This window comes from Rhodnius prolixus, unplaced genomic scaffold (assembly GCF_049639745.1).
Source record: "Rhodnius prolixus isolate KJV_2025 unplaced genomic scaffold, Rpr scaffold_29, whole genome shotgun sequence".
NCBI classification, from domain to species: Eukaryota; Metazoa; Arthropoda; class Insecta; order Hemiptera; family Reduviidae; genus Rhodnius; species Rhodnius prolixus.
In genome coordinates this window covers 1,064,258-1,079,886 of record NW_027411628.1, presented here as the reverse complement: position 1 = coordinate 1,079,886, position 15,629 = coordinate 1,064,258, and the positions used below count along the sequence as shown (strand labels likewise).

At 35.9% G+C, this 15,629-nt stretch overlaps 1 long non-coding RNA gene across 1 annotated transcript; it reads left to right on the top strand.

The window, feature by feature from the left end:
* Positions 1–11,046: 11,046 nt before the first annotated feature.
* On the top strand, positions 11,047–12,036 carry LOC141459933 (uncharacterized). Its single transcript, XR_012461658.1, has 3 exons — positions 11,047–11,567; positions 11,646–11,743; positions 11,817–12,036. It is a non-coding gene; the product is annotated as an uncharacterized lncRNA (long non-coding RNA).
* Positions 12,037–15,629: the final 3,593 nt, after the last annotated feature.

The window sequence follows — 15,629 nt, the reverse complement described above, 5'->3', positions numbered from 1 at the left end:
TCGAACATCGACCAAAGATCAGCAGAACCGATAGACCCGAGTTTGGATTTGCATTCGATGCGAGTTAATTTTTTAAAAACTTGATTACCTTTAACTGGCTGCAATTGTAACAAATCACCGAAAAGTGAAATATTAAAATTTCCGAATGGTTCATTATTTTTGGCAATTTCCGTCAACCGAAGATGAATATAAGCGAAAACGAGACTCGAAACTAAACTAATTTCATCTATTATCAACAATTTCATGTCTTGAAGAACGTGCCTAATCGCCCGACAGCTTTCGACGTTTAATTTATTATATTCGGCGGTTTGCTGGTGCTCTACCGGGAGCGATAAAAGCCGGTAAATGGTGATGCCATTTACATTATATGCAGCCAGGCCGGTCGGAGCCGTTATAGCCACTGAAACAGTGTCTTTCTTAGGCGGAAATGTATTATTAATGCAAACTTTTAACGCTTTTAAGAGATACGATTTACCCGTACCGCCTACACCAGATACGAATAATTTTATTTGACTATTGCATTTTTTTTGACTTTGGTCGATAAGTGTTTTAGATATTTTATTAAAAATCCGGCTCTGATCTTCGTTTAAATTAAATTTACTATCGCGATCATCAATGTTAGTATACATCGCCGCGCAAACTTCCAACATCGCCACGTCTGCATCCAGCACTTCTCGGATAATATTATCGTCTTCTAAATTAATGAAATTCTCTTCTTTGAATTCCGCAATTTTACTCTGAAGTTCTTTGATTCCTTCTTCAATCATAATTAATTTATCGTGGTAAGTCATGGCCTCTTTTAATTCCGCGGAATAATGGTCAAACGCTTCTTGGTACGTCCGAAAACCTTTTAAAATATCCGATTCATTTCGCCACGGTTTAAAAAGAAGTAAAAGGGAATGATAATACTTATTGCGGTCTTGTTCTGTATTTAACGTTTTGTAAATGGGGTGTTGAATCACGTAAGGTTTACCGCGCTTTCTTAAAATAACATTATTTTTTAAATTTATTCGGTTTTCGGCTTCTAATTGATCGCGGGAAAGATCGTGATAACGACAGAAATCGTACAAGTTTAAAGTTTCTAGATTGTCGGGTCGATTCGGATAATAGTCGTTCAGCCATGTCTTCAAATATATATCCGTGGAATTAGCCGGCATATTTTTTAGTTCATTATAAGGTTTTAAACATAGTTTTCTATTTTCGCGAAACGTAGTGCTGATATATCGCATATCTTCCGATTTACCGTACAAATGATGCCCGAGTAACCGATCCACTGTTTCGTATAACCCGATCTGCCGATGCGTTAATTTCTTTAAACCTAAACTCCACAACGCTTTTCTATTCGATTTTTTACATATATCAGCCCACAAATCTTCTAATTCCGTTTTTTCATTTTTAGATATATAACTAGTTGCGTAAATGACTAATCTTAAATCACCGTCTTTAACAAATTGCACGTCAACGTTAAACCCGCCGGAAGCTAATAGAAGGACAGGGTTGTAGTCGTTAATGCGTACCTCACTTCTCTGTCTAGGCAAGTCATAAACACGTTTCGGACCGAAACCTTTAACTCTAGACGCGATTGTAGAAATTATGTCATTAATTATTAATTCGTCAGTAACTTTACGCGGAAATCCAAACCGACATTTGGTATAAATTTTTTGTTTAACGCGATATTTACGCTGACAGTATGAGTTGCACTTATGCATTTGATATTTCCGAACATACGAGTGTAAGACAGGTGACTCTAAAGGATCCGGCAACCGAGCACAAATGTATGTATTAATAAAATCGGCAACGTTTTTTAAGGAGACGTTATTAATTTCCGGACTATCCCGAATCCACAATAACATGTGGTAATGCGGCGCCCCCTTTCTTGATATTCTACGCGCCAAAAATAGTGCTCTACGAAACCTAATACCGGGTTTATTTTATCGTTAATTAGGAACTTGAACATATTTCGGATGAGACGGTGATAATATCTGCATACGCTAGTCGGATCTAACGCACATAACTCCCCGGCGGACATTTTCTCCACGTTAGGAACATCTTTATTAATTTTGACAATGTATTGCAATAACTCGGAATGATCATATTCTGCACATGACAAAGTTACAAAAAAAGTCGGCGCCCCAAAATCGCGTGTCATGGCATTGAGTTCTTGGCGACGACGTTGCCAATACTCCTTAGTACCCCGTAACGAACTAAATAAATTGATTAAATGTTGTTCCAACTGTTCATCGTTTACGGTAACTTTAGTTAAAATATCATTGACCGTGTACGGTTTGTACGCGCGAACGTTTAACAAGTGGGCAATGGCCCCGCCAAGGTATTTAAATTCACTGTCATTTAACAAATGAAATAAATAACAAGGATCCCGCCGAAATCGCCCGTCTTTATTCAATATTCGCGTTTTACGATACTCAGCGTCCGACAGAGGATAATTTCTATTTATGTCAAATTTTCCGAACCTGCCTTTAGGAAATAGATGCGGAAATGTTAAATAATCTAAATTTTTATCAAAAACCGACACATACTCTCCCTTCATTTGCTGCATTTGATACGATTCGATTTCGCTCGATTCAACCGCGCTCATATTTATCGGATGAAGGGAGTGAAAAGTATAAAATCCGGTTTTATAAAAAGTTGTACTATCTACTTTTTTTATGGATGCCCCGGATACATCCTTAAAAGTATATTTGTTACCTATATTTTCGTTAATATTCGGTAATAATTTTACATTTAGATTTACGTTCGCGTACAACGGGTTAATTTCTTTTAAAGCAGCAATCGCTTTGTAAATTTTATTCGCGCTCACTAAATCTCGCCATATGACTCGGTTTTGAGTAGGTACGCCATTAACCAGTACAACCACTTCATGATTTTGGGGCAATTCATTCGGAAGTAGGTCCACGTTTTTCTGCAAAGGGAGGGGTAAATAAGTGACGCGACCCTTTAACCCTTTAAGTTTTTCACTGACCGCAATTTTCCCTTTTTTCGGTTGGAGACGAATTACACATTGGAACGATTTAACTAATTGGGTCAGCATTGTTTCGAATATATTCAGCTTACCAACTTCTTTTGGCACGGTATCTACTTCTAAACAGTTATACGCGGCGCGTCCGGGAATACAATTTTGATTCAATTTTCGTGCACAGTATGTACAAATTTTAAGACCGCGTCGGCGAATATTATCATAGTTTTTATTAATATTAAGAATTATAGATTGCCATGATTTGTTATTGTTTTTCTTAAAATTTACGAAATCTTTTAAATCCTCGTCATAAGTTAACATATTGCAACACGCGCAAAAATTCTCCGGAAAAGAACAGACTGTACGTTTTAAGGAAGATAAGTTTTTTTTATATTTATGCAGAATATTTATTTCATTGGTGTCGCAACTAGTAGATGGTACGTACTTCTTAAATTTATTGGTGTCGATTTTAAGTGTTCCGAGAAACTTTTTTAAATCTTTAACGGACCGTAAAATAGAGTCGACATTATTTGCTTTATTAATTCTTGTACTTACACGATTAATTTTGAAAAATAGATTACGTATGATGTAAATCTGTCTTTTTATGTTCCTAAACGCGGTGTAATGTACCGCCAATTCTGAAAGAAGTTGTAGAAGTGTACTGCATTTGAATATACTGTTGTGTGAAGCGCAGTGTATGGTGTGACCTTTTTTATTGTGATGTCTGTACCGACATGTGTTTGCAAGCTTTTTGATTGACACAGTATTTATACCGCCCTGAACAAATTCAACTAATTTATTTAAAATAGTGCTCATACATTGTTTTGAAAATTTACACGTGATACCGCAAGGCCATTCTACAATATTATTACCTTTAGTAATGTACTTTTTTAAATTGTGTGCGTTCACGAAAACGTGCTGACTATTTGCAAGAAATGTATGACCGGGAGGAATCGCGCTATAAGAGCTTTCGAAGAAATAAGGTTCAGAATGTGCAGTGTGTTTCTGTTTACCTCCGAATACTTTCACGATATTTTTAGGAGTTAGAGTTTTAATTTTATTGATTTCGAACTTATTAACGGCCTCATCAACAACGGCTTTTAATTTATTGTTTAGAAATCTTAAGTATGATCGAGCGATTCCGACTAAATGATTAGAATGTTTTATCAGGTAATAAAACAATGTGCGTTTAGTTTTATTTTTGACAATATAATGTTTATTAACTTTACTATTTAGCTTTAAATTTGCACATAATCTGTTTATTAACGCGCATTCACCTTGAAACCTATTTATCTTTTTTCGTGTCTGTATCCGTTTTTTCAATAAATTAGCGAATGACACCGAGGGCTTATTTACGTTTTGCCGAGTCAAAAAGTACCGGATATTTCTTTTTAAGTTGATAACAGCTCGATTTCTTCCATCATAACGTTTTTGTCTACTGCTGACTTTGTTTCTTTTCTCTTCATTGTACTTTCTTTGTGTTTCAGTCTTCTTTTCACTGTTTATTCTGTCTTTTTGTTTTTGCTTCCTTGCTATGCCAACTTTATGGACAACATTGTATACTCTTTGCTTCTTTCTTTTTTGTTCTGAATGAGCTGTGTCATATTCTCTCTGTTTCTTCTGTATCTCCTCTTTATGAGATAAATTATACTTTCTCTGTTTTTTCTTTACTTTCTCTTTATGAGATAAATCGTACTCTCTCTGTTTTTTGTTTATTTCCTCTTTATGAGATAAATCGTACTCTCTCTGTTTTTTGTTTATTTCCTCTTTATGAAATAAATCGTACTCTCTCTGTTTTTTGTTTATTTCCTCTCTATGAAATAAATCGTACTCTTTCTGTTTCTCTTGGATTTTTTGTTTATGTTCTAAATTGTACTCTTTCTGTTTCTCTTTAATGTGTTCTTTATGTTCTAAATTGTACTCTTTCTGTTTCTCTTGGATTTTTTCTTTATGTTCTATATTGTACTCTTTCTGTTTCTCTTGGATTTTTTCTTTTTGTCTAAAATTATATTGTTGCTGTTTTCTTACTATTCCCTCGCGATTTTTAACGTAGTACCGTTGTTGCTTAGTGGCGGCGGGAGTCACAGTAGTGTAGTTCTCGAGCTCAGCAGTGCTGTCAATTGTCTGTCTAATGCCCGTTACTAAATTTTTAATTATTTGCTTTCTTTTTCGATATTTAGAAGGCATTTTTGTAAAAATATAAACATAAGTAAATAATTAATATAGAAGATATACTTAACGTATATTTTTTCTTAGATTCTGAAAACAAAAACAAAAATTATTTTTTAACTTTGTAAAAAGAAGTGATTTTGGTTTGTTGCAATAGAACTTCAAAAAGTAATGTATCCGATTGGGAATATTTTAGTATAGGAAAAAAAAAAAAAATGGACCGCCAGAACAATAGTTGACCATAACTACAAACAGTAATGGAGGAAAAAAATTTTTAGTTATCCAAGCTGAATATGATTTATGGAATATATCAGATTTGCAACTTACACAAATAAAAAAAAAAAAACAAAAGGAAAATTAAAATTATGTAAATAAAAAACCTGAACTCAAACGAGAATGAATTTTCAATGACCGAGAGTTGAAAAAAGACTGTGGAAGTATCTTCAATCTTGGAAGTTTAGGACTCATGTAATCGTATTTCACACTAAATATAATAAAGCACTTTGACAAAATGTTTCAAATAAAACCTATTTATTGAAGTATAAAACTAAGCTCTAGTAATCGTGAAAGTGAAAAACTACTTAGTAAAGTGGTTGTCACTTTCGGTAACAAGTTTATTATCGACTTGAACTAATTTGGGCGATTGGAATATTTTCCTCACCAGAAGCAGGCAAAAAAAATGTTGCAAGTAGATCAAACAAAGGTGACACACTCCGAAAAACAGATAGAAATAAATAAATAAATTAGGGGATCCACATCTAAAAACTACATCAGGCAGGTAATTACTTTATTCTTTTGATCAAGCAACTAAAACAATCTAAGCAATATAATAATAACTTGTCGAAATAAGAAACTGAAATTTAACAATTAATCAGAACTAGGCTTAGTTTTTGACGAGACATCAGCAATTAAGGTGCACTCAATCTTACTAAAACAAGCTTCTCACGAACTTTGAATATTCAGCTACTTTTTGAAGTAAATTATATGAAACTAAGAAATAACAAAATATCTACTTACAAAATTAAGAAGAATTATGAATATGAAGTCTTCAACAAAGTTGCTTAATAAATAATAATATCGCAAAAATTGCTAGCACTTATTTCAACAATTGTTAAAAGACGTTTGATTTAGGTTAGGTTTTATCTTTACTTCTATTTTACAGTGTGTACAAACCATAAAGGAGAGGGGAATCACACTATTATAACCTTTATTAAGTAAAACACTATTTTTTTGTTCACAACCTCAGACAAAATAATAAAGTATAGTAAAATATATTTTATTAAGTTAGGAATTAGTTGTAAATATATTATCAGTATAGACATATCGTTGTTCTTTTTAAAATTTTAGAAGTTTTCACAGTGGGGCGCGCTAGTTGATGTAGATAGCAGGTAACAATGTTTAGATACACAGAAGGTTACAATGCAAAATAAATAATACGGTGTGTCTGCGTGCTTTTTCAAACACTGGTGTAATATTTATAATAATTAATAAAGATTTTTGAACAAACCTGTAATAATAAAGTCGTTGTATGTTTATTTTTTAATTTTAAACATTCTTTTGTGTTTAATTGTTCATTCATGAAAATCAGATCACCCATCGATAATTTGAAACGATTGCAATACTTTCCCTTAGTAGAGTAAGAGCAAGATGGCACTCGCAAATTTTATCAAATTCGGGCCAAGGTTTACCGAGTTAATAATGATAATTTTAGAGTGGCTTAACTTAGGTGAGGCAAACTCCCCTCCTTGACTATCTTCTTATCATTTTCCAAAATATTCTAAACCATTAAAAGTCTATTCTGTAAAGTTTCTATTCTGGTTTACAGGTTTTGTCAACATTGGGATAAGCAATAGTTTTATGCACTGTACTTTAATACTTTATATTATTATTATACCAAGTTAGTGGAAGGTATCTCAAATCAAATTAGTATCAAATTAGTGAGTAGAAGATAAAGACTAAAGAAAAGTTAGGGAGGAATGTTGCCAAGTTGTTATGATGAAAATGCAGACTGGGAAAAGTTATGGGGGATTAGTGAACAACTAGCCGGAAGGTGTAGAATGAAAATAAAAAAATGTTATAAGTTATGTGGGAATGGTAACAAATTGGAGGTAAGAAAATGGATATTGAGAGAAATGTTATGGGATGAAATGATGAATGATTTCACATCCCATGAAGAGGTACAATAGAAAGAAAATTGTGATTACATTACCTTCTAGTAAGAGCGGTGAGATAAATTAAGATTACATTGCTTCCTCTGAGGGATTTAAGAGAAGTAGAGCTCTGATCGCAATAACCTCTTCCAAAGAGGAAAAGAAAAGTTATCTACAATTAAAGTTCTTCTCCCTAAAATTTAAACTGCAATAACGGCATGATTGCAATACATCCCCTTTGAAGGTGTGAGATCAGAAGGCACTTAAGTGTAACGCACTCTAAATTCTTCTTCTTGCGAAATTTAATCAAAAACGGGTGAAAATTCACAGTGTTATTAAAATGATTAATAATAATATATTAGTTTGAGGCGGTATTATTTACGTAAGAAAAGTTCCCTCAGAAAGTATATAATGTGTCGAGACCCTCAAAAGTCATTACTACATTAATTCTCATTCTAATGGCGCTCTATTCATGAAAATCAATTCACGCGTTGATGATTTGTAACGTTTGCAATACTTCCCTTTAGTAGATGTTAGAGCGTGATGGCACTTTAATGTCACGTAGGAAAGCTTCAACTACCCCTACATGCTAAATTTTATCAAAATCTGGCTCAAATTTTCAGAGTTATTAGTAATAATAGTTTTACAGTGGCCCTTACGCGCGTGGGGCGAACTCCCCTCCCAAAGATGCCCTCTAAAATTTAAATCTACATAAAATTTGGAAAATAATGACACTTTATTCACGAAAAGCGGTTCTATAGCGACGACCGATTAAAACGATTGCAAAACTTCCCCTTAGTAGGTGTAAGAGCAGAACGTCGCTTTAGTGGTACGTAGGGGAGCCCGAACCCTTTCACCCTCCCAAATTTTATCAAAATCGGGCCAAGATTTACAGAGTAATTAGTAATAATAATTTTAGAGGGGCCCTTACATAAAGGGGGCTAACTCCTCTCCCATTCGATGTACAGCGCCGAGACCCCCAAAAGGCACATCTACATAAAATTCCGAATCGAATGAAACCTCATTCATGAAAATCAGTTCGCGCGTTTAGGCGCTACGTTGTTTACAAAAAAGGTAACAACAACAACAACAACAAGAAGAAGAAGATTTTTTGAAAAAGCCGTTTTTGCTCATTTTCGGCAACTTTTTTCTCGAAACCTATTAGATCTGGGTTGATGCAAAAAAATTACAGTCATAAAGGAGGGTTTGCTCTTTATTTTAAAGAAAATTTGGGAATTTTATCTTTTATAGAAAAAGAGGAAAAAATTGTCAAAGTTGGGTGTTTTTCAACGTTACGCTTTTTCGTGCAGTTTTTGATGATCAACCCTTATTCAACTGTCCTACCATACAATTTTGACAATTTTTTTCTCTTTTTCTATAAAAGATAAAATTCCCAAATTTTCTTTATAATATAGGGCAAATCCTCCTTTATGACTGTATTTTTTTTGCAACAACCTAGATTTGATAGATTTTGAGAAAAAAGATGCTGAAAATGAGCAAAAACGGCATTTTCAAAAAATGTTCTTGTTCTTGTTCTTCTTCTTGTTGTTGTTGTTGTTGTTACCTTTTTTGTAAACAATGTAGCGCCTAAACGCGTGAACCGATTTTCATGAATGAGGTATCATTCGAGTCGGAATGTTATGTAGATGTGCCTTTTGGGGGTCTCGACCCTGTACATCAAATGGGAGAGGAGTTAGCCCCGTTTATGTAAGGCCCCCTCCAAAATTATTATCATTAATTACTCTGTAAATCTTAGCCCGATTTTGATGAAATTTGGTAGGATGATAGGGTTATGACTCCCCTCCATAACATTAAAGCGACGATCTGCTCTTACACTTCTTAAGGGGAAGTATAGCAATCGTTTCAAATTATCGAAACGTGAACCGATTTGCATGAATAAAGTGACATTCGAATCGAAATTTTGTACAGATTTGCACTTTAAAAGTCTCGACACTGTGCCTTATAAGGAGGGGAGTTTGCCCCACCCAAGTAACGCCCTATTATTAACTATTATTACCAATATTTCTATAACGCTTAGTCCGATTTTGATAAAATTTAGCACGAAGAAGTGGTTAAAGCTCCTCTACGTGGCTGTGAAGTGCCATCATGCTCTTACACCTACTAAGAGGAAGTACTGCAATCGTTAAAATTATCAATGAGTGAACCGATTTACATCAATGAATTGTCGTTCGATTCAAAATCTTTGCCTCTTTGCCTTTTAGGGAGAAGTACTGTAATCGCAGTTTATTTTTCTTACTCCTCTTAAAGGGAAGTACTGAAATCGCATTTTAATTTTGCTATTTACGTACAAATTACCTTCCTATTTTATTCAAAACGCTTTCTCAAAAAAATTGTTATTGAGGATGGTTTGGGGACCGCATTTATAATCATTCTTTAAAAAGATCTCTCCAATGGTAGTTACGGTTCCGACTTAACACCTGATCAGGTTATAATGATAAAATTAAAATTTATTATTCCCAATTTTAATAAAATCCGTAAAGCAGATATGTAACTTTGCAAAACAGACAAAAAGGAAAATCTATCCAAAAGGCACAAAAATATCTTTAACAAAAACTTACAGTTTAAAATGTTAAGTATAAGGGTTGATTAAACTTCAAAAGGTACACAAATCAGCAAGTACCCAACATTTCATTAATACTTCATTGATATTATTTAAGTAATTTTACTGCATTAATTTTCATTCATATTTTTTAGAATTTATTAGATGTTTCACAGACCCTTATGCTGGCCAGTTCATTCATTTTCTTTTTCTTTTATTTTATGATTTAAGGCGCGTCTACATCTAAGGTTATTGGCGCCCGGAGCTTTTTTCAGTGCACTGCCGGCCTCCGTACAGTGTTCTCTCGTTATAGACAACACTGTCCATCACCCGGACAGTGACCTGTTAGAAGCTCTTAGAAAGAGAAAATCTAAGGGTCTGCAGCTGGATTCAAACCCGGAACCTCTACATGGGAATCCAATACGCCAACCGCATAGCGAATTTCTTCCCTTTGTTCATTCATAATATTTTATTTTTTTGTTATAATTATGATAAAATGTATATTATATCTTCGTAATTAAATAGGTACTTTATTTTAGCTTTATTCCAAATTATTCTTCTGATTTATCTTTATTATGCCCTTTATTCTGAGTAGTCACATATATATGTAGGAAAGAAGAGAGTAGATAATACTTAACCAGAAAGAAAGAAAGAAAAACAAGGAATCACTTCAATAATAATCAATATGCAATAATATATTTTCTCGTCTTTACACCTTTTCGTCTTAAAACACACATTCAATATGATTATTTTATAACGCCTTGAAATTAATATTGACAAAGGAATATCTTTTCCCATTTCCATCAATATAAATATTGCGTGGAGTAGTATTTAACTAAAATAAATTTATCCGGGGGTGATTCCACATATATATATGTACATGCTCTAAGTTAAATGGTGTTCTACTTGAACAAATATTTTGTAGATTAAAATGGCCAGCATAAGGGTCTGTGAAACATCTAATAAATTCTAAAAAATATGAATGAAAATTAATGCAGTAAAATTACTTAAATAATATCAATGAAGTATTAATGAAATGTTGGGTACTTGCTGATTTGTGTACCTTTTGGCGTTTAATCAACCCTTATACTTAACATTTTAAACTGTAAGTTTTTGTTAAAGAGATATATATATAATGTAGCATTTATCATATATTTTTTTTTTATTAATGATCTTTTTTTTTACAGGGGCAAATGTTCTACCAAGCCCCCTCAGGTGCATACCTCTCTAGGGTCTGTGTCTTTCCAAGACCCCCAGCAGACCCCTACATCACCTTCACCCCCCACCAAAGTTGACGCCTCCGACAGCTCTACATCTCAGCCGAGGATGGTACCCTCAGTTGATGTCTCCGACAGCTCTACATCTCAGCCGAGGATGGTACCAGATAGAGAGAGATAGGAGAGGAAAAAGAAGGCGTTACATACAAATAATCACCTAGTAACCCTCTACTAAACTCTCTACCTGGATTAAAGTACACATGAGGAGGGGATGGAGACGTTACAAAAGGTATTATTTATGAAGTTATTATTATTAACAATTCATATAATAGAACCAGAAATACCACCCACAATAAAATCCTGTAATGTTTTGTGTGTGTAGCAGAGGGGGTTAGTGTGGGTGAAAAACGGACGTTCACGCGATATGGGTTAGCTATAAAAAGCTAGCTTGGTAGGATGTTAGTACAGACATGGACACAACGACGCCTCAGGCATTTGTAAGTAGCTTTAATATTATGTTCCAACAAAATAAAACATTAATTAGAAATATTTAACAAAACAATCTTTGTTTTCAGGACACATGTAATGGGTGCAAAGCACTCATATGTGTGCCAACCACCTGGACGCGTCCCAGGAGGTGTCCATTATGTGGATCTAGGGTGACCCCCCTAATGTGAGTTTTTCTTTTTTTATTTAATGATTAAGCTTTGTTTGCAACGTTTTCCTAATTGTGTGTTCTTTATTAGTGTAAATAAGAATCCGTTGAACCCCACAACATGAGGAGGGGAATTGGGTAAGTGGTGTTAAAAAAATATTACATGTTTTTATAATACCAATTGTGTATGTATTTCTCCTTACTTAATAATAGTAAACTTTGAAATATTTAACTGTAATATTTTTTTGTTACAGTTGATCAGTGTGTGCCCCCATGGTATTTTATGGAACATATTGCACTTACAGACACATATGGTTAAAGTTAAAGCACATTACATTTTTGTTCAAATTAGCATGTTATTAATTTCTATTATAATAATTATGTAAAAAAAAAAAACAAAATAAAACATGGTATAAGCATATTATATATATATATATATAAAAATATAAACATTTCTTCTTCTGAACGGGGTTCATCTGTCTGTGAACTCATCTTTCCGCAGATATTATGCAAAAACTAACTTATAAACTAGGCTATACCTGCCATAGAGTGTTAGGGTGTCAACACCAGTGCAATATGTTCATAAATTAGCACTCCTTTCAGGGCAGTCAACGGTCCAAGAGGTGGTCCTCGTGTCTTACCACACACTGATGTGAGTTTTTTGTTGTAATTAATGATAAAGCTAACAAAAATTGTGGTTGTTTGCATCGTTTCCTAATTATGTGTTTTTTTTCATAGTATCGTTGCGGATCCATCACCATCGGAGAGGAATGTGGTAAGAGAGATGAAAAATATATTCTATAATACCAATTGTATTTAATACTTAATAATAATAAAATTTAACAAATTTATGTGTGGGTATTTTTGTTACAGTTCACATGAGGCGCTGATCAACGTTTGCAAAATGGCAATTTATAGGACATATTTGTTAACTCACAGTCAGGGAAGAGTTGAAAATGTTCAAACAAAAAAATGAAATAAAACAACTATATCACAACTTATTTTTTTTTTTTATTAAACAAGATAGACATCAACAACGCTCACACTCATCAACGAAAAAACCAACCTTAACCTTCCATCTTTTCCTTAACTATCGAAGGGATCTATCAATCGATTAGACAATATTTTTCGCCCCTTTAACATTCGGCCATTCTGCCCGCTAATTGTCCTCAATTAGCCTCGTGATGTCCCTAATGGCCTATTACTCACTATACCTCCTAGGTCGTCTCCTCTTCCGTTGGCTTCTCCTGCGATCACTCGAACCGCAGTCTTCTTCTTTCCCCTTGGCAGGCGCTTCTTGTTGCTGAGGTAAGCGCGGGGTCCCTACGTTTAACTGAGAGTTCGATTCTTCCTCAATCCCCATCGCTTCACCCGCCTTACTTTCAATGTCTGTTTCGCTCCCAGCTAGTTCTTCATCTTCTTTATTCTCTCGTCCTCCAAAGCCCTTTAGCAAGCTCACATGAGCCACTGTTGCATAGGTGGCGCCGACTTCGTTTCTCAACGACATCACACGGTAAGTATCCCCTGGTAACACGGCGGTAACCACTAGAGGTCCTTTGAACTTGATCTGGAGCTTGGTTGGTTCACCCGTCGGGATAGGTGGTCTACGTAAGAACACAATGTCCCCAATATTGTACTTCACGGTGGTGTGGTGTTGGTCGTATTTTTCTCTCCAACGCTTGTGTTCTTCTTCTATTCGCCTCCTCACTTCGCACTGGAGTTCCCCTACATCTCTTCTTTCACTCTCGGACTGTTGAGTGAGAGTTCTCAAAGCACCATCTACAAAACTCGGTTTGTAACCAAACAAGGTTTGAAAGGGTGAGATCCCTGTAGTCTTATTCATGGCATTATTCAGATGACTTTCCACTTCCTCCAACTTCTTATCCCATGTTCTCTCCTTCATCATAGAGACTTGAATTACTGGTAGTAAAGTAGCATTCACTCTCTCCACCTGGCCGTTTGCCTGTGGATGTCGCACTGATGTTAAGATATGATTAATGCCATTCGTGATGCAGTAGGTTTCAAACTGCTTGGATGTAAAGCAAGTGCCACGATCAGTGATAATCCGATCCGGCAACCCATAGTTTAACACAAACGATTTTACACTGTTCAACACTTGAGCAGCTGAGGTATCTACCACTGGATACAATTTCGTGTACTTGGTTAAATTGTCAATTATCACCAAAATGTGTCGCTTCCCTTTAGTACTTCGTACCAACGGTCCCACATGATCTAAGTTTATCGTACTGAACGGCCGCTTCCCTGGCGTGATCGGGTGTAATTTACCTGGCTGTTTTCCTCTGGCAGTTTTATATAATACGCATTCCGGACAATTCCGAATGTGAAAACGTACATAGCGTCTCATCTTTGGGAAGAAGTATCGCTCCTTAATTTTTTGAATCGTTCTATCTATGGAGAAATGCCCAGCGAGGTCGTGGAACTTCACCACCAAACTTTTCCGCATCGCTTTCGGGACAACCCAACGATAAATTCCATCTGTCTTATCCTTTTGGTACAACATACCGTTCCTAAGGCTAAATTCTTGTACTCTTCGATTCTGTTCGGCGGATCTTTCTTCGGGTTTGGTTTTGAGATCCTCTATGAGGTCCTTTAAGTCCTTATCCCCGTACTGCATCGCCATCACATGATCTTCTTCGGAGAGCGCCAACATCACTTCCAGTCTCGACTCTATTATGGTCTCCATTACATCATCTGCCGGCTCCACCGCAGCTCTACTCAGCGCGTCTACGTGCGCCATCCTTTCACCTGGGCGATGTTTGACCTCCACATCGTACTCTTGGAGTAGGTCGAACCATCTGGCAACTTGTGAACTCTTCGTTTTATTTGCATTTAAATACACCAATGCCTGACAGTCGGTTATCACCGTTACCTTTATTCCCAACAACATGACTCTTAATCTGTCTAGACACCAGACGATGGCCATTAATTCCAGCTTGGTGGAATGGTAACGACTTTCCGCCTCACTGGTCTTTTTGCTTATGCAGTACACCAAACGCATGAGCTTGTCGTCCCCTTGCTGAAACAACATTCCTGCTAATCCACTCGCTGACGCATCCGTATGTAGTTCAGTGTACCTCTTAGGATCGTATAAGGCTAAAACTGGAGCACTAGTTATTTTCTCCTTTAACATAATAAAGGCTTGATCTTGCTCTTCTTTCCAGCTGAATTCTTCCTTCTTCTTTGTCAGCCTAGTAATCGGTTCAGCCATCCTTGCGAAATCGGGAATGAATCTCCTAAAATAGCTTACCAATCCAATGAATCGTCGCACATCGTGTACATTTCGCGGCGGGGGGTACTGTGTAACCGCCTCCATTTTCTGGATTCCAGGTCGCACACCATCACTGGATAGCAGTAATCCGAGGTATGTCACCTCTGGCATAGCGAATTGACATTTGGAGGGTTTCAACGTTAGACCTCCCTTTCTCAACGCCTCTAATATTTGACGAAGTCGCTCCTTCATGTCATCATAATCTCTCGCCGGAACTAAGAGATCGTCCATATAACAGACAGCCACTGAGTTTTTCAATGGTCCTAGAATCGCATTCATCGCCCTCGTAAACTCATAAGGCGCGTTCATGAGCCCAAATACCATCTTTTTAAATTGTCCTGTTTCATCTGGTGTGACGAAGGCCGTTTTCTCCTTCGCTTGGTCGGAGAGGGGCACCTGTAGATAACCGTGGGCCAGATCCAAAACGGTGAACATCTTGCTCCCGGCTAATCGTTCTAGAATCTCGTCTAGATGCGGCATGGGAAAAGTCTGCTTGACCGTCAGCTCATTCAACTTGCGATAGTCCACCACAAGTCTATACTCTCCCGACTTCTTTTTTATAAGTAGTACTGGGCTTGTGAAAGCCGATTTCGTCTCCTCAGCTATTCCGTTTTC